This window comes from Oncorhynchus mykiss, chromosome 13, assembly GCF_013265735.2.
Source record: "Oncorhynchus mykiss isolate Arlee chromosome 13, USDA_OmykA_1.1, whole genome shotgun sequence".
In the NCBI taxonomy this organism is placed as follows: domain Eukaryota; kingdom Metazoa; phylum Chordata; class Actinopteri; order Salmoniformes; family Salmonidae; genus Oncorhynchus; species Oncorhynchus mykiss.
Genome location: NC_048577.1, coordinates 23353923 through 23365943, shown reverse-complemented (window position 1 = coordinate 23365943; position 12021 = coordinate 23353923).

Here is a 12021-nt window from a genome sequence, read left to right as displayed (position 1 = left end):
TATGCCTTATCTTGGCCAGGTCGCAGTTGCAAATGAGAACTTGTTCTCAACTAGCCTACCTGGTTAAATAAAGGTGAAATAAAAATAAATAAAAAAATCTGGTGTGACACCATTTGCCTCATGCAGCGCAACACATCTCCTTTGCATAAAGTTGATGAGGCTGTTGATTGTGGCCTGTGGAATGTTGTCCCACTCCTCTTCAATGGCTGTGCGAAGTTGTTGGATATTGGCGGGAACTGGAACATGCTGTCCTACATATCAATCCAGAGCATTCCAAACATGCTCAATGGGTGACATGTCTGGGACATGAACTGGGACATTTTCAGCTTCCAGGAATTGTGTACAGATTATTACGATGTGTGGCCGTGCATTATCATGCTGAAACATGAGGTGATGGTAGCGGATGAATGTCACAACAATGGGCCTCAGGATCTCATCACGGTATCTCGGTGCATTCAAATTGCCATTGAAAGAATATGCAATTGTGTTTGTTGTCAGTAGCTTATGCCTGCCCACACCATAACCCCACCGCCACCATGAGGCACTCTGTTCACAACGTGGACATCAGCAAACCGCTCGCCCACACGACGCCATGCACGTGGTCTGCGGTTGTGAGGCCAGTTAAACATACTGCCAAATTCTCTAAAACGATGTTCGACTCCTTCAAAACTTGAGACATCTATGGCATTGTGTTGTGTGACCAAATTGCACATTTTAGAGTGGCCTTTTACTGTCCCCAGCACAAGGTGCACCTGTGTAATGATCATGCTGTTTAATCAGCTTCTTGTTATGCCACACCTGTCAGGTAGATGGATTATCTTGGCAAATGAGAAACGCTCACCAACAGGGATGTAAACAAGTTTGTGCACAAAATTAGAGTTAAAGAAGGTTTTTGTGTGTATGGAACATTTACGGCATCTTTTATTTCAGCCCATGAAACACGGTACCAACACTTTACAAGATGCGTTCATATTTTTCTTCAGTGTAGAAATGGCCAGAAAATGACCATAACGCCTGAAATTAAGCTCGTCATCAAACCTCCAACTCCCATTTATTGGACTTGTAGCCTGCAGACTTTAGATCACTTTTGAAAGTTATGTCCATCTTAACTGTAATTTCAATGGTTGAACAGCCTCTTTAAAGTCCGGGCTTCAGCTGGATCAGCTGTGGTCCACGCAGAGCGTTTCCCTTTCACAGACACACAGAGAGAGAACCTGCTGGGCTTGGCTAGCTCGCTGCCGTTTCTGTCCCATCCCTTTGAAAGAAAGCCCCCCAGCCGCACTCTGATTCACTTCCTGTGTGTGTGTGTGTGAGAGAGAGAGAAATGGGCCACTTGAAGGGGTTGAATCATATCCTGAACCGCTCCAGTGTATGAGAGTGGAGACATCCTCTGTGGGGAGACATGACAGTGGGAGACATGTCAGTGTTGTTTAGATAGGAAATCAAAAGGTGCAGAAAAACTAGTCAGGATCGGGGGAAAGATGAACGGAGCAAAGTACAGAGAGATCTTTGATGAAAACCTGCTCCAGAGCTCTCAGGATCTCAGACTTGGGGCAAGGGTTCACCTTCCAATAGGACAACGACCCTAAGCACACAGCCAAGACAACGCAGGAGTGGTTTCGGGATGGGGAGCGTATACCAGCTAAACTGCTTACTGACTGTACACTGTAACGTTACTGCATGATTGTAGTGGGTTTACTGACTCGTTAGTTCTCTGAATGTCCGTGAGTGGCCCAGCCACAGCCTGGACTTGAACCCGATCAAACATCTCTGGAGAGACCTGAAAATAGTTGTGCAGCAACGCTCCCCATCCAACCTGAAAGAGCTTGAGAGGATCTGCAGTGAAGAATGGGAGAATCTCCCCAAATACAGCTGTGCTAAGCTTGTAACGTCATCCCCAAGAAGACTCCATGCTGTAATCGCTGCCAAAGGTGCTTCAGCAAAGTACAGAGTAAAGGGTCAGAATACTGATATAAGGTAACAACATGTGGGAAAAGTTAAGGGGTCTGAATACTTTCCGAGAGCACTGTATCTGTGAGTGTAGCACTTCCAAGAATGCTATGTGCATGTGGACATCCTAAAGACGGTTTCTTTTAAAGCCAAGATGTCCAAAATGATGTCCAGTTATTTCAAATAATGACATTGATTTTGTTGGAGTGCCTCATGAGTAATTTCTAGAACTTTCTTCTGGTAAAACCTCACCTAAAAATAATTTTACTTACACGCTTTGGAAAAAAAGGTGGTATCTCAAACCTTAAAGGGTTCTTCGGCTGTTCCCATAGGAGAATACTTTGAAGAACCTTTTTTGGCTGGAGGTAGAACCCTTTTGATTCCAGGTAGAACTCTTTTGGGTTCCATGTACAGTAGATGGATCCCAAAATTATTCTTCCTATAACCAAACACGGTTTTACATGGAACCAAAAATAGTTATCCTATGGGGACAGCCGAATAACCTTTAAGAGTGTAGGGAATAGGGTGCCATTCAGGTCTAGTATGGTCCTGGGTATAGAGATGGCTTCCCCCTATGATGTCAGAGGAGATAGTGAGTGTCTAGACGGGGCTTGGAGCAGAGGGGAGGAGAGAGAAAGAAAGGAACAATGGAAGTGAGAAGGAAGAGAACAAACCAATCCCTCAGGCTGTGGTAAGCTGCTTAGAAACAGAATTCTGGACTCAAACTTCACTAATGTTGCCGTGTGTGTGTGTTGTTAATGATGGACATCTCCACCATACAGGAACATGTGTTAAATTGCAACATTTAGGATATTTTGAAGGGTAACTTCACCACTTTTTAACCTCCTATTTGTTAAATGTGGTGAAGTGTCCCTCGACCATTGACATAAAGCCATGCAGGAAAGATTACCCTCGGTGGGGGGGGGGGGGGGGGGAACAGAGAGAATCAGTGATGTGCTATTTTAGCATTTCCCAAACTCAGTCCTGAGGAACACAAGGGGTGCACATTTTATTTTTTTGCCATAGCACTACACAGTGGATTCAAGCTTTGATTATTTCAATCAGCTAGGGCAAAAAACCAAAAACGTGCACCCCTTGAGGTCCCCGGAACCAAGTCTGGGAAACGCTGTGCTATTTAGTCCTAGTTTTTTTTTTTTTTTTTAGATTCGAAGACTGGAAATGGGAGCCTGATTTTCAAAGGGCTGAGTCTCCACTCCCCCGAGTTGAATCAGCTTGAGTCCCGTAGAGGTACACCAATGATTAAAAGCAAGATGCTCTTTTTTAAATACTTCAAGCAGGCACCCAGCTGTTATATCTTGATACAAATGAGCTTTTTGATAATTGCCAGGGCAACAGACAGGGAGACACACACACAGACAAAAAAATAAACACAAACATGAATTTACCAGGGAGGCCATGTGCAAAGAGTAATCCTTTAGGGCTTTAAATAAGTATTCAAGCACTTGGTGACTTTGTTCACAACATTCTATATACATCAAGTTTCTCTCTTCATTCCCTCAGTTGTGTTACACACGATGAGACGCGGGACATTAATTGTAATTCCAATGTTCTAACAAAAGCAGGAGGCATCCATCGACCAATAGAAGTCTCTTTGTGCATTTCAGCTAAGGATACACATGCTCATGATTCACCCAGGCGATTTGGAGAGAGATATCATTTGCGTCATGTTGGAGACAGGGCAGTACTCTGAAATCTCTCTCACACACACACACACACACAAAGAAACAGATCAAACCGTTTTCAGCCAAGTTCCCAAGGGATGAGAGGGAACGGCTGACCTGATATAACACTACTATATTGTAGCTATGGTTTGTGCCATTACATTCTGTGGCACAAACAGTGTGTGTATCTGTGCGGATTAGGAGTGCTAATTTGGTTGATGTTGTCATTTCCTTTTGGACTGTTTTGCAATAATGAAACGAGGCAGTCAATCATTTCACAATTCCCAAATTAGTCCATTTATGTATGCACCATTTGAATTTGTTATCAGAGTCACTTCGTAATACACTTAATCTCCCGACTGGTGCATTTATTTATTTTTAATCATAGCCCGAAAGGTAATTCATTCAATTCTTCAAATTTTCACTACTTTGTCAATCAACCTGTTCTTAACAAATCTGTATAATTGTTTAGGATTTCTGTATCAATATGGACAATTCTGGTCCTTTGGGGTCTTGACCCCAACCCAAAAGACCTAATTCCGCCTATAGTAATCTGATACATTTAGTTTCCCAAAAATTAGGAACACACTCTGGTCCTCCGTGGGAATCAAACCCACAACCGTGGTGTTGCAAGTGTCACGTTCTAGCTACTGAGCCACGCGAGAGACGTGGGGTCATTTTAACAAGTGACAATAAGCGATCATGGCTTTCACCTGGATTAGCCTGGTCAGTCTATATTAGCGTTTCCCATAATTAACAAAATTGCAGAGGATATATGCTTAGTTGGAGTCAAACAGCGCATAAAAGCCTGTGTGTTTACGTGTGATCAGGGGTGTATTCATTCGGACAATTTAGTTGAAAAACGCTTCTTAAAACAGAAGCAAACAGAACGAAATAGGGATAAACATACCTGAATTTATCAAATAGAACTCTCGTTTGCAACTGTTGAACTAATGATTACACCCGAGATCAGCTAGATGCAGGCAAGAGTGTGCAAGGCGGTATTGAATGTGTCACTGTCTGTCCATGTAGCAGTAGCCTGTCACTTAAAAATGTTAGCTCGAACTGTGTGCACCTAGCAATCATGATGGGTATAGGGAAGATTTGATTATCATATAGTAGCCTAAACCTATCGCTCTTACATTGAACTGGGTGGATGTAATATGAATGACAGTCCTATAACATGGTGTAATAGAAATAAGGCCATGCTCATGAAAAAAATGTTTTGTCCTCCCTCATCTTAAATGGCACTGACCCCCGATATTGTATAAATACCCAAATTCCTCCAATATCCTCCAATGTTCTATATGTGCAACTTGTTATGATATTGTTTCACTAGAAGTGACGCTAATGCTGGCTGTGGGGTAAGTAAATAAAGAAAACAAATGCATGTTTTTGGTCAATGTCTCTCAGAATCACCTTTTTAAGTGAATTGAATCCCTATTCGCCAGTAAAATTAACTATTTCAAATGTTGGTGTACTGCCCCTTTAGTGGCAGTCTTTTTTACCACATACATATGACAGGTTAATATTCACTTCAAATTGATCACTGACAGGGATGTAAACAAATGTATGCCCAAAGTGGGGGGAATAGGGTGCTATTCAGGCACCTGTTATTTTAGCTCATCAATCATGGGACCAACACTTTACATGTTGCAGTTATCTTTTTATTCAGTATAGTAATAATGTAGTGTACTTTAGAAAAAGGTTCACATTACAAAAATGAAAAATGTGTATTTTCATTTGACATATGCTAGTTTGTGACATTTTGCTAAAATAAGTTTGTTTGGGTCATGCTTTGCTCTGATTGTTGATTTCTCCAATAGTTTCTTCTTGGGGTCAAAATGATCCCAGTTGGTAATAGATGCATGTCAAATGTGTTGATAGCTTGATGGTTAATCAACCTTACCCTCTTTCACCATGGGGCCCATTGCTGGAAGTTCTTACATTCAAGTATGTAGCTTTAGTTAGCCTGTAACATAGTCTCAGGGTCTTCACGTACAGTGATATACAGTGGGGTTATGTAAGGCTGAGGAAGAAGGCATCATAGTAATCATAATAGTCCTGAGGTCTATCTCAGCCTTCTTATTTATTTTACATTTCCATCTTGTCTCATCGCTGCAACTCCTCAACGGGATCAGGAGAGGCGAAGGTGGAGTCATGCATCCTCAGAAACATGACCGGCCTAATCTCGCACCTGAACACCTGCCAGCTTAACCCGGAAGCCAGCCGCACCAATTTGTCAGAGGAAACACTGTTCAACTGGCGACAGGCACCCAGCCCGCCACAAGGAGTCGCTAGAGTGCGGCCAATCCCTCCCCTAACCCGGACGACACTGGGCCAATTGTGCGCTGTCCTACGGGACTCCTAGCCACGTCCGGTTGTGGCACAGCCCTCCTTCTCATTCCCTCGGCAGACTGTTCTGAGACCTGTCAGCTCACTTGTGCCTCACCTAGTGATGTTGATAAAGTAAACAGAAAACTGATCACCATCTATACCAGATGGGTAGCCACGGTGGCGCTGACAGAGGGCCACAATGTCCCCACGGTGGCGCTGACAGAGGGCCACAATGTCCCCACGGTGGCGCTGACAGAGGGCCACAATGTCCCCACGGTGGCGCTGACAGAGGGCCACAATGTCCCCACGGTGAAGCTGACAGGTGTGTATAGGGTCCTGACATCGTCGTCACATTGATGATAACTGTGGGGGATTTTTTTTTGTGTATGTCAGATGTTTGCTAAACATGTTTCAACATTAGAGTTTAGTGTGAGTATCCTCTCACCTTCTGTTCTCCTGTCACCCAGAGGCGAGGACTGAGGCATCCCAGATGGAGAATGGGACTCAGCTGAGAGAGAACTTTTCTGTGTAAAAAGATATTGTAATAATCACACAGTTGAAAGGTTATTATTTCACCCAAGATTAATGTTTTTTTCCTCATGGGTCCACAGTTGATATGTTTCGGACAAATACTTGAATGTCTTTGTTGAGACTGTTTTTAGTTTTGTTTAACATGGTAAGTATAGAATGCAGCTCTGACTTGTTTCTTTCTATAACCAACACTAGATGGCAGTGTAGTACAGAGGCACAGTGCCACAGCTCCCCATCTTCTGCATGTCTGCACTGAAGACATCATTTCGATCGCTCTGTTCATTCACACAGGGTGTATCCCAAATGACACTTTATTCCCTACATAGTGCACTACTTTTAACCTGCTCTGGTCAAAAGTAGTGCACTACGTAGGGAATAAAGTGCCATTTGAGACACAGAACTGAATTGATGAGAGTGGTGGTAACACTGCAATCATCCTTAAAGGGTGGATCTCAATACAGCTGACATCTCAATACTTTAATACACCACTTAATGTAACATTTCTGGTGTGGATTCAGGAGTTAAATTCCCTTTGTACATGTGAAATTAACACTAAGTGGGGTTATTTTAATCCCAGTGCTGGTGTTAATAACCAGAATTATTGTTTTACACTGTAGCGAGTAAAACAGTCCTATCAAAACCACACCCATTATTATACTTCCCAGCATGCTCTACTGCAGGTTTATTAATCTTTTTAGGATTGTTTTTAACATCTGTTTTTGCATGTACATTGATCGATTAACTATACAAAGATAAATAACATATAGTAAAAAAAAGTGTTTAGTATCTTACCCCATTTTTCTCACCAATTTCAATCTAGTCTCATCACTGCACCTCCCCAACGGGCTTGGGAGGTGAAGGTTGAGTCATGTGTCCTCCAAAACATGACCCGCCAAACCGCACTTCTTAACACCCGCCTGCTTAACCCGGAAGCCAGCCGCACCAATGTGTCAGAGGAAACACTGTTCACCTAACGACGAGATCAGCCTGCAGGCACCCGGCCCGTCACAAGGAGTCGCTAGAGCGCAATGAGCCCCCCCTGGCCAAACCCGGAAGACGCTGGGCCAATTGTGCGCCTCCCTATGGGACTTCCGATCACAGCCGGTTGTGATACAGCCGGGGATTCCAAAAGGAATGAAACATCACTTTGCAAGCCAGCATAATGTGGCTTGTAAACAAGGAGTTTCCTAACACCACTGAGTTAGGACGAAACTAGATCATCAACTAGGCCAATAAGTAAGACCTTATGATGTATGTAATGTATTGTCAGAGTATAAATTTAATGATAACATTCACCCAGGAACTCACTTGGGGAAATTCAGAGGCCTTTAAAAGGAAAGAGTTCAACAACCATGTCTCTGTCACTAACAAATACAGTTATGGGTGTTAACTCTACAATTTACTTAAAAAGACATCCTGGGAAATATGCAAATTAGGCGTTTACACACCCCCAAAAATATTTACTGCAACATTACAACTGTTTATTTCTTATACTGAGAAAATCTAACAGCGTCAGCACTAAGCGAAGTGGGTCCAGTGTACTCTAAACCAAATGCTATGTTTTACACTGTAGGTGTTGCGTATTACTCTACATTAGAGCTATGCAAACACCGCAATCAAGATCCTTTGAACACGTTAAGGGTCAAATGGGGAACACTGCAACAGAGTTAAATATTTAACACTTTCAAAAGTTGTTTTTAACACCAATACAGTGAGACTCATTTGTTCACTGAAAATAGTGTACATCTTACACTTGCAGAGTTGAATGTACACCATTGATTTTGCTGTGTGCATTACCTCATGCCTAAATTCAAGGTCAGAATAAGCATAAAGAGAAATGTGCATGAAGAGGGAAATAAGTTCCATTTAAGGACGCGTCACCCGGGTCTGAAGCGGCCCCCATATATGTGTTAAAAAGAGTGCATCGCAATACTATTTAAAAAGGGCAAATCTCAACTCTTAATCAGGGGTGCATCTCAATACTCTTAAAATGGGGGCGCATCTTAAGTGTAAAATGGGCACATCTCAATACCCTAAAAAAAGGAGTATATCTCAATAGTCGAAAGGGAATTCTTAATCAATTACTATACTAGTAAAGAACATTGGCCATGCAGTGTACAACATATAATGAACTTCTAGACCAGTGGTTCCCTACCTTTTTTGGTTACTGAAGTTTGCTTTGCCGGAGTACCCCTGAAGTACCCCCTTGTGCATTTTAACCAGTAGGCCTATGGTCTCACGAGTCTTTAAGTACCCCTGTGGATAGGCCAAGTACTACCAGGGGTCCTAGTACCGCTGGCTGGGAACCGCTAAACTACAGGGAGACGATGTGTAGCACATCACACAAAATCAACAGATTTATCGTTACTCTTTGTATTTATTCCTGTATTTACTTCTTTCTCTCTCTGCATTGTTGGGAAGGGCCCGTAAGTAAGCATTTCACTGTTAGGCTACACCTGTTGTTTACGAAGCGTGTGACAAATACCATTTGATTTGAGATAAAAATCGGTCTCCAGATGTAGTGTAGGATAAAGTGGATACATTCATATTTTAAGAGGTAAGAAGTTCCGCAATGAGGTACTTCATCAAATACAGCAGTTTATCTTTATTTTCAGAGATATAATACAGTAGATCGCACATTGAACATCGTGAAAATGACTCTTTGTAAAAAATAAAAATACCACTTCTCTGACTTGAATCTTTTCTAAAAATGTGTGTGTAAAACAATACATGCAAAATCTCACATTCTGAGTATCCGATGCAAGAGGCAAAGCAGCTATAACCACAGGCAATATAGACACACCGAGTAGATAACGGGTTCACCATGGCTACAAATGAGTAAAACATCCAGATGGTTCTAACTTACACATGTAATAGTCTATATAAAAGTTGTTGCAGTCCATTTACATGTTGATGATTAAATATATACAGCGTTCACACAAAGGAGAATAAAACAAATATTGAGAAGACTGTTCTAATCTGAAGAAACACTGATATAGTGTTTGACAACGTGAGATATTTCAGATTTGTTTGGTAGTTTTCACACTTGATTTTTTTTTCTCAAAATATAATACTTATCCTTTAAACTGAACAAAGTTATCAAGTGGAAACATGCCGTATGTATTTTATGGAGATCCCATGTAGAAATGTTGCCTGTGGAACAACCATAACACTATCAGATGTTTTTCAAAATAGCCACACGCTTCTCCACTCCAAGACCCTTCTCCTTTTTCGCTATTCCCCCCCCTCCCTTATATAGCTAATCTAATATTTATCATGTTGAACACTGTGGGTAGAAACTTCTAGGCTGTCAATGAGACTACTGAACAAGAAAAAACAATATTGTTCCTAAATAACAATTACTAACATCAGTCGCAACATTGAACACAGACAATAGTTGTCCTCTAAATTGATAATTTACTTTTTAAATGTACAAAGATGGAACTATGAGGTCTTACTATGGCATAAATACTGTAGCTTAAATATATAATGTACAGTTGAAGTCAGAAGTTTACATACACTTAGGTTGGAATCATCCACTCCAGAAATGTCTTGTTAACAAACTATAGTTTTGGCAAGTCGGTTAGGACATCTACTTTGTGCATGACACAAGTCATTTTTCCAACAATTGTTTACAGACAGATGATTCCACTGTATCACAATACCAGTGGGTCAGACGTTAACATACACTAAGTTGATTGCGCCTTTAAACAGCTTGAGAAGCTTCTGATAGGCTAATTGACATAATTTGAGTCAATTGGAGGTGTACCTGTGGATGTATTTCAAGGCTTACCTTCAAACTCAGTGCCTCTTTGCTTGACATGGGAAAATCAAAAGAAATCAGCCAAAAATAATTGTAGACCTCCACAAGACTGGTTCATCCTTGGGAGCAATTTCCAAACACCTGAAGGTACCGTGTTCATCTGTACAAACAATAGTATGCAAGTATAAACACCATGGGAACATGCAGCCGTCATACCGCTCAGGTTGTAGACATGTTCTGTCTCCTAGAGATGAATGTACTTTGGTGCGAAAAGTGCAAATCAACTCCAGAACAACAGCAAAGGACCTTGTGAAGATGCTGGAAGAAACAAGTACAAAAGTATCTATATCCACAGTTAAACAAGTCCTATATCGACATAACCTGAAAGGCCGCTCAGCAAGGAAGAAGCCACTGCTCCAAAACCGCCATAAAGTTAAAGTTAAAGCTTGGTCGCAAATGGGTCTTCCAGATGGACAATGACCACAAGCATACTTCCAAAGTTGTGGCAAAATGGCTGAAGGACAACAATGTCAAGGTATTGGAGTTGCCATCACAAAGCCCGTACCTCATTCCAATAGAACATTTGTGGGCCGAACTGAAAAAGCGTTTGCGAGCAAGGAGGCCTACAAACCTGACTCAGTTACACAAGTTCTGTCAGGAGGAATGGGCCAAAATTCACCCAACTTATTCTGGGAAGCTTGTGGAAGGCTACCCAAAACGTTTGACCCAAGTTAAATAATTTAAAGGCAATGCTACCAAATACTAATTGAGTGTATGTAAACTTCTGACCCACTGGGAATGTGATGAAAGAAATAAAAGCTGAAATAAATCATTCCCTCTACTATTATTTTGACATTTCACATTCTTAAAATAAAGTGGTGATCCTAGCTGACCTAAGACAGGGAATCTTTACTAGGATTAAATGTCAGGAATTGGGAAAAACTGAGTTTAAATGTATTTGGCTAAGGTGTATGTAATACACAAGATGTATTTTCAAGTTAGTCACATTTAACACCTAAGATTTTTTTCTGACAGGGTATTTCCTTAATCAATGTCACATTCCTAACGGCACCCTATTCCCTACATAGCAAACTACTTATGGCCATGGTCAAAAGTAGTGCACTATATAGGGAATAGGGTGCCATTTGGGACACAACCAAGAATCCAAAAGCAAACAGCTTGCATCTGGCTATGTCACTGTACACTTTATATGCATATGCAATCTGATACAAAACTTGTTTTAAATATACATTTTACATTTCAGTGATTTACTCAATTTCCAAAGAGCAGTAATTCTTGTACAGGTACACTGCCGGTCAAAAGTTGTACAACAGCTACTCATTCAAGGGGTTTTGACTCTTTATTTTGACTATGTTCTACATTGTAGAATAATAGTGAAAACATCAAAACTATGAAATAACACATAGAATCATGTAGTAACCAAAAAAGTGTTAATCAAATCAAAATATCTTTATATATTTTCAAATAGCCACCCTTTGCCTTGATGACAGCTTTGTACACTCTTGGTATTCTCTCAATTATACCTGCCAGTTTGGGATGAGTCGGACCACAGAGTGAAGGAAAAGCAGCCAACAAGTGCTCAGCATATGTGGGAACTCCTTCAAGACTGTTGGTGAAGCTGTTTGAGAGAATGCCAAGAGTGTGCAAAGCTGTCATCAAGGCAAAGGGTGGCTATCTGAAGAATCTGAAATATTACACATTTTGATTTGTTTAACACTTGTTTGGTTACAACATGAA